The sequence below is a fragment of the Pan troglodytes genome, chromosome 16 (assembly GCF_028858775.2).
Source record: "Pan troglodytes isolate AG18354 chromosome 16, NHGRI_mPanTro3-v2.0_pri, whole genome shotgun sequence".
NCBI classification, from domain to species: domain Eukaryota; kingdom Metazoa; phylum Chordata; class Mammalia; order Primates; family Hominidae; genus Pan; species Pan troglodytes.
Genome location: NC_072414.2, coordinates 307,337 through 327,667, shown reverse-complemented (window position 1 = coordinate 327,667; position 20,331 = coordinate 307,337).

Sequence of the window (20,331 nt, the reverse complement as noted above, 5' to 3'; positions counted from 1 at the left end):
GTTTATAGAGATAGCGGTGCAGATATTTCCATGTTTATACAGATAGCGGTGTAAATATTTCCATGTTTATACAGATTGTGGTGTAGATATTTCCATATTTATACAGATACCGGTGTAGAAATTTCCATGTTTATACAGACCGCAGTGTAGATATCTCCATGTTTATGCAGATAGCGGTGCAGATATTTCCAAGTTTATACATATAGCGGTGTAAATATTTCCATGTTTATACAGATTGTGGTGTAGATATTTCCATATTTATACAGATACCGGTGAAGAAATTTCCATGTTTATATAGACCGCAGTGTAGATATCTCCATGTTTATGCAGATAGCGGTGTAGATATTTCCGTGTTTATACAGATGACTGAATAGGTATTTCCATGTTTGTACAGATGGCATCGTAGATATTTCCATGTTTATAGAGAGAGCAGTGTAGATATGTCCATGTTTATACAGATGGCAGTGTAGATATTTCCATGTTTATAGAGATAGCGGTGTAGATATTTCCATATTTATACAGATAAATGTGTAGATATTTCCATGTTTATACAGATAGCAGTGTAAATATTTCCATGTTTATACAGATCACGGTGTAGATATTTCCAGGTTTATAGAGATAGCAGTGTAGATATTTCCATGTTTATACAGATAGCGGTTTAGCTATTTCCATGTTTATGCAGACCGCGGTGTAGATATTTCCATGTTTATACAGATAGCGGTGCAGATATTTCCATCTTTGTACAGATGGCGGTGTTGATATTTCCATCTTTACACAGATGACCGTGTAGATATTTCCATGTTTATACAGAAGGCGGCACAGATATTTCCATGGTTATGTAGTAGGCGGTGTAGGTATTTCCATGTTTATACAGATGGCGGTGTAGATATTTCCATGTTTATACAGATACTGGTGTAGAAATTTCCATGTTTATACAGACCGCAGTGTAGATATCTCCATGTTTATGCAGATAGCGGTGTAGATATTTCCATGTTTGTACAGATGGCGGTGTTGGTGTATCCATCTATACACAGATTTCCGTGTAGGTATTTCCATGTGTATACAGATGGCATTGTAGATATTTCCATGTTTATACAGATGGTGGTGTAGATATTTCCATGTTTATACAGATGACTGTATAGGGATTTCCACGTTTTTACAGATGGCATTGTAGATATTTCCATGTTTACAGAGATAGCAGTGTAGATATTTCCATGTTTATACAGATGGCGGTGTAGATATTTCCATGTTTATAGAGATAGCGGTGTAGATATTTCCATATTTATACAGATAACGGTGTAGATATTTCCATGTTTATACAGATAGCAGTGTAAATATTTCCATGTTTATACAGATCACGGTGTAGATATTTCCAGGTTTATAGAGATAGCAGTGTAGATATTTCCATTTTTATACAGATAGCGGTTTAGCTATTTCCATGTTTATGCAGACCGCGGTGTAGATATTTCCATGTTTATACAGATAGCGGTGCAGATATTTCCATCTTTGTACAGATGGCGGTGTTGATATTTCCATCTTTACACAGATGACCGTGTAGATATTTCCATGTTTATACAGAAGGCAGCACAGATATTTCCATGGATATGTAGAAGGCGGTGTAGGTATTTCCATGTTTATACAGATGGCGGTGTAGATATTTCCATGTTTATACAGATACCGGTGTAGAAATTTCCATGTTTATACAGACCGCAGTGTAGATATCTCCATGTTTATGCAGATAGCGGTGTAGATATTTCCATGTTTGTACAGATGGCGGTGTTGGTGTATCCATCTATACACAGATTGCCGTGTAGGTATTTCCATGTGTATACAGATGGCATTGTAGATATTTCCATGTTTATACAGATGGTGGTGTAGATATCTCCATGTTTATACAGATGACTGTATAGGTATTTCCACGTTTTTACAGATGGCATTGTAGATATTTCCATGTTTACAGAGATAGCAGTGTAGATATTTCCATGTTTATACAGATGGCGGTGTAGATTTTTCCATGTTCCTACACATGACTGTGTAGGTATTTCCATGTTTATACAGATGGCTTTGTAGATATTTCCATGTTTATAGAGATAGCGGTGCAGATATTTCCATGTTTATACAGATAGCGGTGTAAATATTTCCATGTTTATACAGATTGTGGTGTAGATATTTCCATATTTATACAGATACCGGTGTAGAAATTTCCATGTTTATACAGACCGCAGTGTAGATATCTCCATGTTTATGCAGATAGCGGTGTAGATATTTCCATGTTTGTACAGATGGCGGTGTTGGTGTATCCATCTATACACAGATTGCCGTGTGGGTATTTCCATGTGTATACAGATGGCATTGTAGATATTTCCATGTTTATACAGATGGTGGTGTAGATATTTCCATGTTTATACAGATGACTGTATAGGTATTTCCATGTTTTTACAGATGGCATTGTAGATATTTCCATGTTTATAGAGATAGCAGTGTAGATATTTCCAAGTTTATACAGATGGCGGTGTAGATATTTCCATGTTTATAGAGATAGCGGTGTAGATATTTCCATATTTATACAGATAACGGTGTAGATATTTCCATGTTTATACAGATAGCAGTGTAAATATTTCCATGTTTATACAGATCACGGTGTAGATATTTCCAGGTTTATAGAGATAGCAGTGTAGATATTTCCATGTTTATACAGATAGCGGTTTAGCTATTTCCATGTTTATACAGACCGCGGTGTAGATATTTCCATGTTTATACAGATAGCGGTGCAGATATTTCCATCTTTGTAGAGACGGCGGTGTTGATATTTCCATCTTTACACAGATGACCGTGTAGATATTTCCATGTTTATACAGAAGGCGGCACAGATATTTCCATGGATATGTAGACGGGGGTGTAGATATTTCCATGTTTATACAGATAGCGGTGTAGATATTTCCATGTATATACAGATGGCTGTGTAGATATTTCCATGTTTATACAGATGGCTGTGTAGATATTTCCAGATTTATACAGATGACTTTGTAGATATTTCCATGTTTAAACAGATGGCGGTGTAGGTATTTCCATGTTTATAGAGATAGCTGTGTAGATATTTCCATGTTTATACAGATAGCGGTGTAGATATTTCCATGTTTATAGAGATCGCGATGTAGATATTTCCATGTTTATACAGACAGCAGTGGAGATATTTCCATGTTTATACACATAGCTGTGTACATATTTCCATGTTTATAGAGACAGCGTTGTAGGTATTTCCATGTTTATACAGATAGCGGTGCAGATATTTCCATGTTTATACAGATGCCTATGCAGATATTTCCATATTTATACAGAGGGCTCTGTAGATATTTCCATGTTTATACAGATGGCAGTGTAGATTTTTCCATGTTCCTACACATGACTGTGTAGGTATTTCCATGTTTATACAGATGGCTTTGTAGATATTTCCATGTTTATAGAGATAGCGGTGTAGATATTTCCATGTTTATACAGATAGCGGTGCAGATATTTCCATGTTTATACAGATCGTGGTGTAGATATTTCCATGTTTATATAGATACCGGTGTAGAAATTTCCATGTTTATACAGACCGCAGTGTAGATATCTCCATGTTTATACAGATAGCGGTGTAGATATTTCCATGTTTGTACAGGTGGCGGTGTTGGTGTTTCCATCTATACACAGATTGCCGTGTAGGTATATCCATGTGTATACAGATGGCATTGTAGATATTTTCATGTTTATACAGATGGGGGTGTAGATATTTCCATGTTTATACAGATGACTGTATAGGTATTTCCATGTTTTTACAGATGGCATTGTAGATATTTCCATGTTTATAGAGATAGCAGTGTAGATATTTCCATGATTATAGAGATGGCGGCGTAGATATTTCCATGATTATAGAGATAGCGGTGTACATATTTCCATATTTATACAGATAACGGTGTAGATATTTCCAAGTTTATACAGATAGCAGTGTAAATATTTCCATGTTTTTACAGATCACGGTGTAGATATTTCCAGGTTTATAGAGATAGCAGTGTAGATATTTCCATGTTTATACAGATAGCGGTTTAGCTATTTCCATGTTTATACATTTCGCGGTGTAGATATTTCCACGTTTATACAGATAGCGGTGCAGATATTTCCATGTTTGTTCAGATGGCGGTGTTGATATTTCCATCTTTACACAGATGACCGTGTAGATATTTCCATGTTTATACAGAAGGCAGCACAGATATTTCCATGGATATGTAGAAGGCGGTGTAGGTATTTCCATGTTTATACAGATGGCGGTGTAGATATTTCCATGTTTATACAGATACCGGTGTAGAAATTTCCATGTTTATACAGACCGCAGTGTAGATATCTCCATGTTTATGCAGATAGCGGTGTAGATATTTCCATGTTTGTACAGATGGCGGTGTTGGTGTATCCATCTATACACAGATTGCCGTGTAGGTATTTCCATGTGTATACAGATGGCATTGTAGATATTTCCATGTTTATACAGATGGTGGTGTAGATATCTCCATGTTTATACAGATGACTGTATAGGTATTTCCACGTTTTTACAGATGGCATTGTAGATATTTCCATGTTTACAGAGATAGCAGTGTAGATATTTCCATGTTTATACAGATGGCGGTGTAGATTTTTCCATGTTCCTACACATGACTGTGTAGGTATTTCCATGTTTATACAGATGGCTTTGTAGATATTTCCATGTTTATAGAGATAGCGGTGCAGATATTTCCATGTTTATACAGATAGCGGTGTAAATATTTCCATGTTTATACAGATTGTGGTGTAGATATTTCCATATTTATACAGATACCGGTGTAGAAATTTCCATGTTTATACAGACCGCAGTGTAGATATCTCCATGTTTATGCAGATAGCGGTGTAGATATTTCCATGTTTGTACAGATGGCGGTGTTGGTGTATCCATCTATACACAGATTGCCGTGTGGGTATTTCCATGTGTATACAGATGGCATTGTAGATATTTCCATGTTTATACAGATGGTGGTGTAGATATTTCCATGTTTATACAGATGACTGTATAGGTATTTCCATGTTTTTACAGATGGCATTGTAGATATTTCCATGTTTATAGAGATAGCAGTGTAGATATTTCCAAGTTTATACAGATGGCGGTGTAGATATTTCCATGTTTATAGAGATAGCGGTGTAGATATTTCCATATTTATACAGATAACGGTGTAGATATTTCCATGTTTATACAGATAGCAGTGTAAATATTTCCATGTTTATACAGATCACGGTGTAGATATTTCCAGGTTTATAGAGATAGCAGTGTAGATATTTCCATGTTTATACAGATAGCGGTTTAGCTATTTCCATGTTTATACAGACCGCGGTGTAGATATTTCCATGTTTATACAGATAGCGGTGCAGATATTTCCATCTTTGTAGAGACGGCGGTGTTGATATTTCCATCTTTACACAGATGACCGTGTAGATATTTCCATGTTTATACAGAAGGCGGCACAGATATTTCCATGGATATGTAGACGGGGGTGTAGATATTTCCATGTTTATACAGATAGCGGTGTAGATATTTCCATGTATATACAGATGGCTGTGTAGATATTTCCATGTTTATACAGATGGCTGTGTAGATATTTCCAGATTTATACAGATGACTTTGTAGATATTTCCATGTTTAAACAGATGGCGGTGTAGGTATTTCCATGTTTATAGAGATAGCTGTGTAGATATTTCCATGTTTATACAGATAGCGGTGTAGATATTTCCATGTTTATAGAGATCGCGATGTAGATATTTCCATGTTTATACAGACAGCAGTGGAGATATTTCCATGTTTATACACATAGCTGTGTACATATTTCCATGTTTATAGAGACAGCGTTGTAGGTATTTCCATGTTTATACAGATAGCGGTGCAGATATTTCCATGTTTATACAGATGCCTATGCAGATATTTCCATATTTATACAGAGGGCTCTGTAGATATTTCCATGTTTATACAGATGGCAGTGTAGATTTTTCCATGTTCCTACACATGACTGTGTAGGTATTTCCATGTTTATACAGATGGCTTTGTAGATATTTCCATGTTTATAGAGATAGCGGTGTAGATATTTCCATGTTTATACAGATAGCGGTGCAGATATTTCCATGTTTATACAGATCGTGGTGTAGATATTTCCATGTTTATATAGATACCGGTGTAGAAATTTCCATGTTTATACAGACCGCAGTGTAGATATCTCCATGTTTATACAGATAGCGGTGTAGATATTTCCATGTTTGTACAGGTGGCGGTGTTGGTGTTTCCATCTATACACAGATTGCCGTGTAGGTATATCCATGTGTATACAGATGGCATTGTAGATATTTTCATGTTTATACAGATGGGGGTGTAGATATTTCCATGTTTATACAGATGACTGTATAGGTATTTCCATGTTTTTACAGATGGCATTGTAGATATTTCCATGTTTATAGAGATAGCAGTGTAGATATTTCCATGATTATAGAGATGGCGGCGTAGATATTTCCATGTTTATAGAGATAGCGGTGTACATATTTCCATATTTATACAGATAACGGTGTAGATATTTCCAAGTTTATACAGATAGCAGTGTAAATATTTCCATGTTTTTACAGATCACGGTGTAGATATTTCCAGGTTTATAGAGATAGCAGTGTAGATATTTCCATGTTTATACAGATAGCGGTTTAGCTATTTCCATGTTTATACATTTCGCGGTGTAGATATTTCCACGTTTATACAGATAGAGGTGCAGATATTTCCATGTTTGTTCAGATGGCGGTGTTGATATTTCCATCTTTACACAGATGACCGTGTAGATATTTCCATGTTTATACAGAAGGCGGCACAGATATTTCCATGGATATGTAGAAGGCGGTGTAGATATTTCCATCTTTATACATATAGCGGTGTAGATATTTCCATGTATATACAGATAGCTGTGTAGATATTTCCATGTTTATACAGATGGCTGTGTAGATATTTCCATGTTTATACAGATGACTTTGTAGGTATTTCCATGTTTATACAGATGGCGGTGTAGGTATTTCCATGTTTATAGAGATAGCTGTGTACATATTTCCATGTTTATACAGATAGCGGTGTAGATATTTCCATGTTTATAGAGATCGCGGTGTAGATATTTCCATGTTTATACAGACAGCAGTGGAGATATTTCCATGTTTATACACATAGCGGTGTACATATTTCCATGTTTATAGAGACAGCGGTGTAGGTATTTCCATGTTTATACAGATAGCGGTGCAGATATTTCCATGTTTATACAGATGCCTATGCAGATATTTCCATATTTATACAGAGGGCTCGGTAGATATTTCCATGCTTATACAGATGGCAGTGTAGATTTTTCCATGTTCCTACACATGACTGTGTAGGTATTTCCATGTTTATACAGATGGCTTTGTAGATATTTCCATGTTTATAGAGATAGCGGTGCAGATATTTCCATGTTTATACAGATAGCGGTGTAAATATTTCCATGTTTATACAGATTGTGGTGTAGATATTTCCATATTTATACAGATACCGGTGTAGAAATTTCCATGTTTATACAGACCGCAGTGTAGATATCTCCATGTTTATGCAGATAGCGGTGCAGATATTTCCATGTTTATACAGATAGCGGTGTAAATATTTCCATGTTTATACAGATTGTGGTGTAGATATTTCCATATTTATACAGATACCGGTGTAGAAATTTCCATGTTTATACAGACCGCGGTGTAGATATCTCCATGTTTATGCAGATAGCGGTGTAGATATTTCCATGTTTATACAGATGACTGAATAGGTATTTCCATGTTTGTACAGATGGCATCGTAGATATTTCCATGTTTATAGAGATAGCAGTGTAGATATTTCCATGTTTATACAGATGGCGGTGTAGATATTTCCATGTTTGTAGAGATAGCGGTGTAGATATTTCCATATTTATACAGATAACTGTGTAGATATTTCCATGTTTATACAGATAGCAGTGTAAATATTTCCATGTTTATACAGATCACGGTGTAGATATTTCCAGGTTTATAGAGATAGCAGTGTAGATATTTTCATGTTTATACAGATAGCGGTTTAGCTATTTCCATGTTTATGCAGACCGCGGTGTAGATATTTCCATGTTTATACAGATAGCGGTGCAGATATTTCCATCTTTGTACAGATGGCGGTGTTGATATTTCCATCTTTACACAGATGACCGTGTAGATATTTCCATGTTTATACAGAAGGCAGCACAGATATTTCCATGGATATGTAGAAGGCGGTGTAGATATTTCCATGTTTATACAGATGGCGGTGTAGATATTTCCATGTTTATACAGATACCGGTGTAGAAATTTCCATGTTTATACAGACCGCAGTGTAGATATCTCCATGTTTATGCAGATAGCGGTGTAGATATTTCCATGTTTGTACAGATGGCGGTGTTGGTGTATCCATCTATACACAGATTGCCGTGTAGGTATTTCCATGTGTATACAGATGGCATTGTAGATATTTCCATGTTTATACAGATGGTGGTGTAGATATCTCCATGTTTATACAGATGACTGTATAGGTATTTCCACGTTTTTACAGATGGCATTGTAGATATTTCCATGTTTACAGAGATAGCAGTGTAGATATTTCCATGTTTATACAGATGGCGGTGTAGATATTTCCATGTTTATAGAGATAGCGGTGTAGATATTTCCATATTTATACAGATAACGGTGTAGATATTTCCATGTTTATACAGATAGCGGTGTAAATATTTCCATGTTTATACAGATCACGGTGTAGATATTTCCAGGTTTATAGAGATAGCAGTGTAGATATTTCCATTTTTATACAGATAGCGGTTTAGCTATTTCCATGTTTATACAGAACGCGGTGTAGATATTTCCATGTTTATACAGATAGCGGTGCATATATTTCCATCTTTGAACAGACGGCGGTGTTGATATTTCCATCTTTACACAGATGACCGTGTAGATATTTCCATGTTTATACCGAAGGCGGCACAGATATTTCCATGGATATGTAGAAGGCCGTGTAGATATTTCCATGTTTATACAGATAGCGGTGTAGATATTTCCATGTATATACAGATGGCTGTGTAGATATTTCCATGTTTATACAGATGGCTGTGTAGGTATTTCCATATTTATACAGATGACTTTGTAGGTATTTCCATGTTTATACAGATGGCGGTGTAGTTATTTCCATGTTTATAGAGATAGCTGTGTAGATATTTCCATGTTTATACAGATAGCGGTGTAGATATTTCCATGTTTATAGAGATCGCGGTGTAGATATTTCCATGTTTATACAGACAGCAGTGGAGATATTTCCATGTTTATACACATAGCGGTGTACATATTTCCATGTTTATAGAGACAGCGGTGTAGGTATTTCCATGTTTATACAGATAGCAGTGCAGGTATTTCCATGTTTATACAGATGCCTATGCAGATATTTCCATATTTATACAGAGGGCTCTGTAGATATTTCCATGTTTATACAGATGGCAGTGTAGATTTTTCCATGTTCCTACACATGACTGTGTAGGTATTTCCATGTTTATACAGATGGCTTTGTAGATATTTCCATGTTTATAGAGATAGCGGTGTAGATATTTCCTTGTTTATACAGACAGCGGTGTAAATATTTCCATGTTTATACAGATCGTGGTGTAGATATTTCCATGTTTATACAGATACCGGTGTAGAAATTTCCATGTTTATACAGACCGCAGTGTAGATATCTCCATGTTTATACAGATAGCGGTGTAGATATTTCCATGTTTGTACAGGTGGCGGTGTTGATGTTTCCATCTATACACAGATTGCCGTGTAGGTATTTCCATGTGTATACAGATGGCACTGTAGATATTTCCATGTTTATAGAGATGGTGGTGTAGATATTTCCATGTTTATACAGATGACTGTATAGGTATTTCCATGTTTTTACAGATGGCATTGTAGATGTTTCCATGTTTATAGAGATAGCAGTGTAGATATTTCCATGTTTATACAGATGGCGGTGTAGATATTTCCATGTTTATAGAGATAGCGGTGTAGATATTTCCATATTTATACAAATAACTGTGTAGATATTTCCATGTTTATACAGATAGCAGTGTAAATATTTCCATGTTTATACAGATCACGGTGTAGATATTTACAGGTTTATAGAGATAGCAGTGTAGATATTTCCATATTTATACAGATAGCGGTTTAGCTATTTCCGTGTTTAAACAGACCGCGGTGTAGATATTTCCATGTTTATACAGATAGCGGTGCAGATATTTCCATCTTTGTACAGATGGCGGTGTTGATATTTCCATCTTTACACAGATGACCGTGTAGATATTTCCATGTTTATACAGAAGGCGGCACAGATATTTCCATGGATATGTAGAAGGCGGTGTAGATATTTCCATGTTTATACAGATGGCGGTGTAGATATTTCCATTTATATACAGATGGCTGTGTAGATATTTCCATGTTCATACAGATGGCGGTGTAGATATTTCCATGTATATACAGATGGCTGTGTAGGTATTTCTATGTTTATACAGATGGCTGTGTAGATATTTCCATGTTTATACAGATGACTTTGTGGGTATTTCCATGTTTATACAGATGGCGGTGTTGGTATTTCCATGTTTATAGAGATAGCTGTGTAGATATTTCCATGTTTATACAGATAGCAGTGTAGATATTTCCATGTTTATAGAGATCGCGGTGTAGATATTTCCATGTTTATACAGACAGCAGTGGAGATATTTCCATGTTTATACACATAGCGGTGTACATATTTCCATATTTATAGAGACAGCGGTGTAGGTATTTCCATGTTTATACAGATAGCCGTGCAGATATTTCCATGTTTATACAGATGCCTATGCAGATATTTCCATATTTATACAGAGGGCTCTGTAGATATTTCCATGTTTATACAGCTGGCAGTGTAGATTTTTCCATGTTCCTACACATGACTGTGTAGGTATTTCCATGTTTATACAGATGGCTTTGTAGATATTTCCATGTTTACAGAGATAGCGTAGTAGATATTTCCATGTTCATACAGATAGCGGTGTAAACATTTCCATGTTTATACAGATCGTGGTGTAGATATTTCCATGTTTATACAGATACCGGGGTAGAAATTTCCATGTTTATACAGACCGCAGTGTAGATATCTCCATGTTTATACAGATAGCGGTGTAGGTATTTCCATGTTTGTACAGGTGTCGGTGTTGGTGTTTCCGTCTATTCACAGATTGCCGTGTAGGTATATCCATGTGTATACAGATGGAATTGTAGATATTAACATGTTTATACAGATGGTGGTGTAGATATTTCCATGTTTATACAGATGACTGTATAGGTATTTCCATGTTTTTACAGATGGCATTGTAGATATTTCCATGTTTATAGAGATAGCAGTGTAGATATTTCCATGTTTATACAGATGGCGGTGTAGATATTTCCATGTTTATAGAGATAGAGGTGTAGATATTTCCATATTTATACAGATAACGGTGTAGATATTTCCATGTTTATACAGATACCAGTGTAAATATTTCCATGTTTTTACAGATCACGGTGTAGATATTTCCAGGTTTATAGAGATAGCAGTGTAGATATTTCCATGTTTATACAGATAGCGGTTTAGCTATTTCCATGTTTATACAGACCGCGGTGTAGATATTTCCATGTTTATACACATAGCGGTGTAAATATTTCCATGTTTATACAGATCGTGGTGTAGAAATTTCCATGTTTATACAGACCGCAGTGTAGATATCTCCATGTTTATACAGATAGCGGTGTAGATATTTCCATGTATGTACAGGTGGCGGTGTTGGTGTTTCCATCTATACACAGATTGCCGTGTAGGTATTTCCATGTGTATACAAATGGCACTGTAGATATTTCCATGTTTATACAGATGGTGGTGTAGATATTTCCATGTTTATACAGATGACTGTATAGGTATTTCCATGTTTTACAGATGGCATTGTAGATATTTCCATGTTTATAGAGATAGCAGTGTAGATATTTCCATGTTTATACAGATGGCGGTGTAGATATTTCCATGTTTACAGAGATAGCAGTGTAGATATTTCCATATTTATACAGATAACGGTGTAGATATTTCCATGTTTATACAGATAGCTGTGTAAATATTTCCATGTTTTTACAGATCACGGTGTAGATATTTCCAGGTTTATAGAGATAGCAGTGTAGATATTTCCATGTTTATACAGATAGCAGTTTAGCTATTTCCATGTTTATACAGACCGCGGTGTAGATATTTCCATGTTTATACAGATAGCGGTGCAGATATTTCCATGTTTGTTCAGATGACGGTGTTGAGATTTCCATCTTTACACAGATGACCGTGTAGATATTTCCATGTTTATACAGAAGGCGGCGCAGATATTTCCATGCATATATAGAAGGCGGTGTAGATATTTCCATGTTTATACAGATAGCGGTGTAGATATTTCCATGTATATACAGATGGCTGTGTAGATATTTCCATGTTTATACAGATGGCTGTGTAGATATTTCCATGTTTATACAGATGACTTTGTAGGTATTTCCATGTTTATACAGATGGCGGTGTAGGTATTTCCATGTTTATAGAGATAGCTTTGTAGATATTTCCATGTTTATACAGATAGCGGTGTAGATATTTCCATGTTTATAGAGATCGCGGTGTAGATATTTCCATGTTTATACAGACAGCAGTGGAGATATTTCCATGTTTATACACATAGCGGTGTACATATTTCCATGTTTATAGAGACAGCGGTGTAGGTATTTCCATGTTTATACAGATAGCGGTGCAGATATTTCCATGTTTATACAGATGCCTATGCAGATATTTCCATATTTATACAGAGGGCTCTGTAGATATTTCCATGTTTATACAGATGGCAGTGTAGATTTTTCCATGTTCCTACACATGACTGTGTAGGTATTTCCATGTTTATACAGATGGCTTTGTAGATATTTCCATGTTTATAGAGATAGCGGTGTAGATATTTCCATGTTCATACAGATAGCGGTGTAAACATTTCCATGTTTATACAGATCGTGGTGTAGATATTTCCATGTTTATACAGATACTGGGGTAGAAATTTCCATGTTTATACAGACCGCAGTGTAGATATCTCCATGTTTATACAGATAGCGGTGTAGGTATTTCCATGTTTGTACAGGTGGCGGTGTTGGTGTTTCCATCTATTCACAGATTGCCGTGTAGGTATATCCATGTGTATACAGATGGCATTGTAGATATTAACATGTTTATACAGATGGTGGTGTAGATATTTCCATGTTTATACAGATGACTGTATAGGTATTTCCATGTTTTTACAGATGGCATTGTAGATATTTCCATGTTTATAGAGATAGCAGTGTAGATATTTCCATGTTTATACAGATGGCGGTGTAGATATTTCCATGTTTATAGAGATAGCGGTGTAGATATTTCCATATTTATACAGATAACGGTGTAGATATTTCCATGTTTATACAGATACCAGTGTAAATATTTCCATGTTTTTACAGATCACGGTGTAGATATTTCCAGGTTTATAGAGATAGCAGTGTAGATATTTCCATGTTTATACAGATAGCGGTTTAGCTATTTCCATGTTTATACAGACCGCGGCGTAGATATTTCCGTGTTTATACACATAGCGGTGTAAATATTTCCATGTTTATACAGATCGTGGTGTAGATATTTCCATGTTTATACAGATACCGGTGTAGAAATTTCCATGTTTATACAGACCGCAGTGTAGATATCTCCATGTTTATACAGATAGCGGTGTAGATATTTCCATGTTTGTACAGGTGGCGGTGTTGGTGTTTCCATCTATACACAGATTGCCGTGTAGGTATTTCCATGTGTATACAGATGGCACTGTAGATATTTCCATGTTTATACAGATGGTGTTGTAGATATTTCCATGTTTATACAGATGACTGTATAGGTATTTCCATGTTTTACAGATGGCATTGTAGATATTTCCATGTTTATAGAGATAGCAGTGTAGATATTTCCATGTTTATACAGATGGCGGTGTAGATATTTCCATGTTTATAGAGATAGCGGTGTAGATATTTCCATATTTATACAGATAACGGTGTAGACATTTCCATGTTTATACAGATAGCACTGTAAATATTTCCATGTTTTTACAGATCACGGTGTAGATATTTCCAGGTTTATAGAGATAGCAGTGTAGATATTTCCATGTTTATACAGATAGCAGTTTAGCTATTTCCATGTTTATACTGACGGCGGTGTAGATATTTCCATGTTTATACAGATAGCGGTGCAGATATTTCCATGTTTGTTCAGATGGCGGTGTTGAGATTTCCATCTTTACACAGATGACCGTGTAGATATTTCCATGTTTATACAGAAGGCGGCGCAGATATTTCCATGGATATGTAGAAGGCGGTGTAGATATTTCCATGTTTATACAGATAGCGGTGTAGATATTTCCATGTATATACAGATGGCTGTGTAGATATTTCCATGTTTATACAGATGGCTGTGTAGATATTTCCATGTTTATACAGATGACTTTGTAGGTATTTCCATGTTTATACAGATGGCGGTGTAGGTATTTCCATGTTTATAGAGATAGCTGTGTAGATATTTCCATGTTTATACAGATAGCGGTGTAGATATTTCCATGTTTATAGAGATCGCGGTGTAGATATTTCCATGTTTATACAGACAGCAATGGAGATATTTCCATGTTTATACACATAGCGGTGTACATATTTCCATGTTTATAGAGACAGCGGTGTAGGTATTTCCATGTTTATACAGATAGCGGTGCAGATATTTCCATGTTTATACAGATGCCTATGCAGATATTTCCATATTTATACAGAGGGCTCTGTAGATATTTCCATGTTTATACAGATGGCAGTGTATATTTTTCCATGTTCCTACACATGACTGTGTAGGTATTTCCATGTTTATACAGATGGCTTTGTAGATATTTCCATGTTTATAGAGATAGCGGTGCAGATATTTCCATGTTTATACAGATAGCGGTGTAAATATTTCCATGTTTATACAGATTGTGGTGTAGATATTTCCATATTTATACAGATACCGGTGTAGAAATTTCCATGTTTATACAGACCGCAGTGTAGATATCTCCATGTTTATGCAGATAGCGGTGCAGATATTTCCAAGTTTATACATATAGCGGTGTAAATATTTCCATGTTTATACAGATTGTGGTGTAGATATTTCCATATTTATACAGATACCGGTGAAGAAATTTCCATGTTTATACAGACCGCAGTGTAGATATCTCCATGTTTATGCAGATAGCGGTGTAGATATTTCCGTGTTTATACAGATGACTGAATAGGTATTTCCATGTTTGTACAGATGGCATCGTAGATATTTCCATGTTTATAGAGAGAGCAGTGTAGATATGTCCATGTTTATACAGATGGCGGTGTAGATATTTCCATGTTTATAGAGATAGCGGTGTAGATATTTCCATATTTATACAGATAACTGTGTAGATATTTCCATGTTTATACAGATAGCAGTGTAAATATTTCCATCTTTATACAGATCACGGTGTAGATATTTCCAGGTTTATAGAGAGAGCAGTGTAGATATTTCCATGTTTATACAGATAGCGGTTTAGCTATTTCCATGTTTATGCAGACCGCGGTGTAGATATTTCCATGTTTATACAGATAGCGGTGCAGATATTTCCATCTTTGTACAGATGGCGGTGTTGATATTTCCATCTTTACACAGATGACCGTGTAGATATTTCCATGTTTATACAGAAGGCGGCACAGATATTTCCATGGTTATGTAGTAGGCGGTGTAGGTATTTCCATGTTTATACAGATGGCGGTGTAGATATTTCCATGTTTATACAGATACTGGTGTAGAAATTTCCATGTTTATACAGACCGCAGTGTAGATATCTCCATGTTTATGCAGATAGCGGTGTAGATATTTCCATGTTTGTACAGATGGCGGTGTTGGTGTATCCATCTATACACAGATTTCCGTGTAGGTATTTCCATGTGTATACAGATGGCATTGTAGATATTTCCATGTTTATACAGATGGTGGTGTAGATATTTCCATGTTTATACAGATGACTGTATAGGGATTTCCACGTTTTTACAGATGGCATTGTAGATATTTCCATGTTTACAGAGATAGCAGTGTAGATATTTCCATGTTTATACAGATGGCGGTGTAGATATTTCCATGTTTATAGAGATAGCGGTGTAGATATTTCCATATTTATACAGATAACGGTGTAGATATTTCCATGTTTATACAGATAGCAGTGTAAATATTTCCATGTTTATACAGATCACGGTGTAGATATTTCCAGGTTTATAGAGATAGCAGTGTAGATATTTCCATTTTTATACAGATAGCGGTTTAGCTATTTCCATGTTTATACAGAGCGCGGTGTAGATATTTCCATGTTTATACAGATAGCGGTGCAGATATTTCCATCTTTGTACAGACGGCGGTGTTGATATTTCCATCTTTACACAGATGACCGTGTAGATATTTCCATGTTTATACAGAAGGCGGCACAGATATTTCCATGTATATGTAGACGGGGGTGTAGATATTTCCATGTTTATACAGATAGCGGTGTAGATATTTCCATGTATATACAGATGACTTTGTAGATATTTCCATGTTTATACAGATGGCTGTGTAGGTATTTCCATGTTTATAGAGATAGCTGTGTAGATATTTCCATGTTTATACAGATAGCGGTGTAGATATTTCCATGTTTATAGAGATCGCGATGTAGATATTTCCATGTTTATACAGACAGCAGTGGAGATATTTCCATGTTTATACACATAGCTGTGTACAAATTTCCATGTTTATAGAGACAGCGGTGTAGGTATTTCCATGTTTATACAGATAGCGGTGCAGATATTTCCATGTTTATACAGATGCCTATGCAGATATTTCCATATTTATACAGAGGGCTCTGTAGATATTTCCATGTTTATAGAGATGGCAGTGTAGATTTTTCCATGTTCCTACACATGACTGTGTAGGTATTTCCATGTTTATACAGATGGCTTTGTAGATATTTCCATGTTTATAGAGATAGCGGTGTAGATATTTCCATGTTTATACAGATAGCGGTGCAGATATTTCCATGTTTATACAGATCGTGGTGTAGATATTTCCATGTTTATACAGATACCGGTGTAGAAATTTCCATGTTTATACAGACCGCAGTGTAGATATCTCCATGTTTATACAGATAGCGGTGTTGATATTTCCATGTTTGTACAGGTGGCGGTGTTGGTGTTTCCATCTATTCACAGATTGCCATGTAGGTATATCCATGTGTATACAGATGGCATTGTAGATATTTCCATGTTTAAACAGATGGTGGTGTAGATATTTCCATGTTTAAACAGATGACTGTATAGGTATTTCCATGTTTTTACAGATGGCATTGTAGATATTTCCATGTTTATAGAGATAGCAGTGTAGATATTTCCATGTTTATACAGATGGCGGTGTAGATATTTCCATGTTTATAGAGATAGCGGTGTAGATATTTCCATATTTATACAGATAACGGTGTAGATATTTCCATGTTTATACAGATAGCAGTGTAAATATTTCCATGTTTTTACAGATCACAGTGTAGATATTTCCAGGTTTATAGAGATAGCAGTGTAGATATTTCCATGTTTATACAGATAGCGGTTTAGCTATTTCCATGTTTATACAGACCGCGGTCTATATATTTCCATGTTTATACAGATAGCGGTGCAGATATTTCCATGTTTGTTCAGATGGCGGTGTTGATATTTCCATCTTTACACAGATGACCGTGTAGATATTTCCAGGTTTATACAGAAGGCGGCGCAGATATTTCCATGGATATGTAGAAGGCGGTGTAGATATTTCCATGTTTATACAGGTAGCGGTGTAGATATTTCCATGTATATACAGATAGCTGTGTAGATATTTCCATGTTTATACAGATGGCTGTGTAGATATTTCCATGATTATACAGATGACTTTGTTGGTATTTCCATGTTTATACAGATGGCGGTGTAGGTATTTCCATGTTTATAGAGATAGCTGTGTAGATATTTCCATGTTTATACAGATAGCGGTGTAGATATTTCCATGTTTATAGAGATCGCGGTGTACATATTTCCATGTTTATACAGACAGTAGTGGAGATATTTCCATGTTTATATATATAGCGGTGTACATATTTCCATGTTTATAGAGACAGCGGTGTAGGTATTTCCATTTTTATACAGATAGCGGTGCAGATATTTCCATGTTTATACAGATGCCTATGCAGATATTTCCATATTTATACAGAGGGCTCTGTAGATATTTCCATGTTTATACAGATGGCAGTGTAGATTTTTCCATGTTCCTACACATGACTGTGTAGGTATTTCCATGTTTATACAGATGGCTTTGTAGATATTTCCATGTTTATAGAGATAGCGGTGCAGATATTTCCATGTTTATACAGATAGCGGTGTAAATATTTCCATGTTTATACAGATCGTGGTGTAGATATTTCCATGTTTATACAGATACCGGTGTAGAAATTTCCATGTTTATACAGACCGCAGTGTAGATATCTCCATGTTTATGCAGATAGCGGTGTAGATATTTCCATGTTTGTACAGATGGCGGTGTTGGTGTATCCATCTATACACAGATTGCCGTGTAGGTATTTCCATGTGTATACAGATGGCATTGTAGATATTTCCATGTTTATACAGATGGTGGTGTAGATATTTCCATGTTTATACAGATGACTGTATAGGTATTTCCACGTTTTTACAGATGGCATTGTAGATATTTCCATGTTTACAGAGATAGCAGTGTAGATATTTCCATGTTTATACAGATGGCGGTGTAGATATTTCCATGTTTATAGAGATAGCGGTGTAGATATTTCCATATTTATACAGATAACGGTGTAGATATTTCCATGTTTATACAGATAGCAGTGTAAATATTTCCATGTTTATACAGATCACGGTGTAGATATTTCCAGGTTTATAGAGATAGCAGTGTAGATATTTCCATTTTTATACAGATAGCGGTTTAGCTATTTCCATGTTTATACAGAGCGCAGTGTAGATATTTCCATGTTTATACAGATAGCGGTGCAGATATTTCCATCTTTGTACAGACGGCGGTGTTGATATTTCCATCTTTACACAGATGACCGTGTAGATATTTCCATGTTTATACAGAAGGCGGCACAGATATTTCCATGTATATGTAGACGGGGGTGTAGATATTTCCATGTTTATACAGATAGCGGTGTAGATATTTCCATGTATATACAGATGGCTGTGTAGATATTTCCATGTTTATACAGATGGCTGTGTAGGTATTTCCAGATTTATACAGATGACTTTGTAGATATTTCCATGTTTAAACAGATGGCGGTGTAGGTATTTCCATGTTTACAGAGATAGCTGTGTAGATATTTCCATGTTTATACAGATAGCGGTGTAGATATTTCCATGTTTATAGAGATCGCGATGTAGATATTTCCATGTTTATACAGACAGCAGTGGAGATATTTCCATGTTTATACACATAGCTGTGTACATATTTCCATGTTTATAGAGACAGCGGTGTAGGTATTTCCATGTTTATACAGATAGCGGTGCAGATATTTCCATGTTTATACAGATGCCTATGCAGATATTTCCATATTTATACAGAGGGCTCTGTAGATATTTCCATGTTTATACAGATGGCAGTGTAGATTTTTCCATGTTCCTACACATGACTGTGTAGGTATTTCCATGTTTATACAGATGGCTTTGTAGATATTTCCATGTTTATAGAGATAGCGGTGTAGATATTTCCATGTTTATACAGATAGCGGTGCAGATATTTCCATGTTTATACAGATCGTGGTGTAGATATTTCCATGTTTATACAGATACCGGTGTAGAAATTTCCATGTTTATACAGACCGCAGTGTAGATATCTCCATGTTTATACAGATAGCGGTGTTGATATTTCCATGTTTGTACAGGTGGCGGTGTTGGTGTTTCCATCTATTCACAGATTGCCGTGTAGGTATATCCATGTGTATACAGATGGCATTGTAGATATTTCCATGTTTATACAATTGGTGGTGTAGATATTTCCATGTTTAAACAGATGACTGTATAGGTATTTCCATGTTTTTACAGATG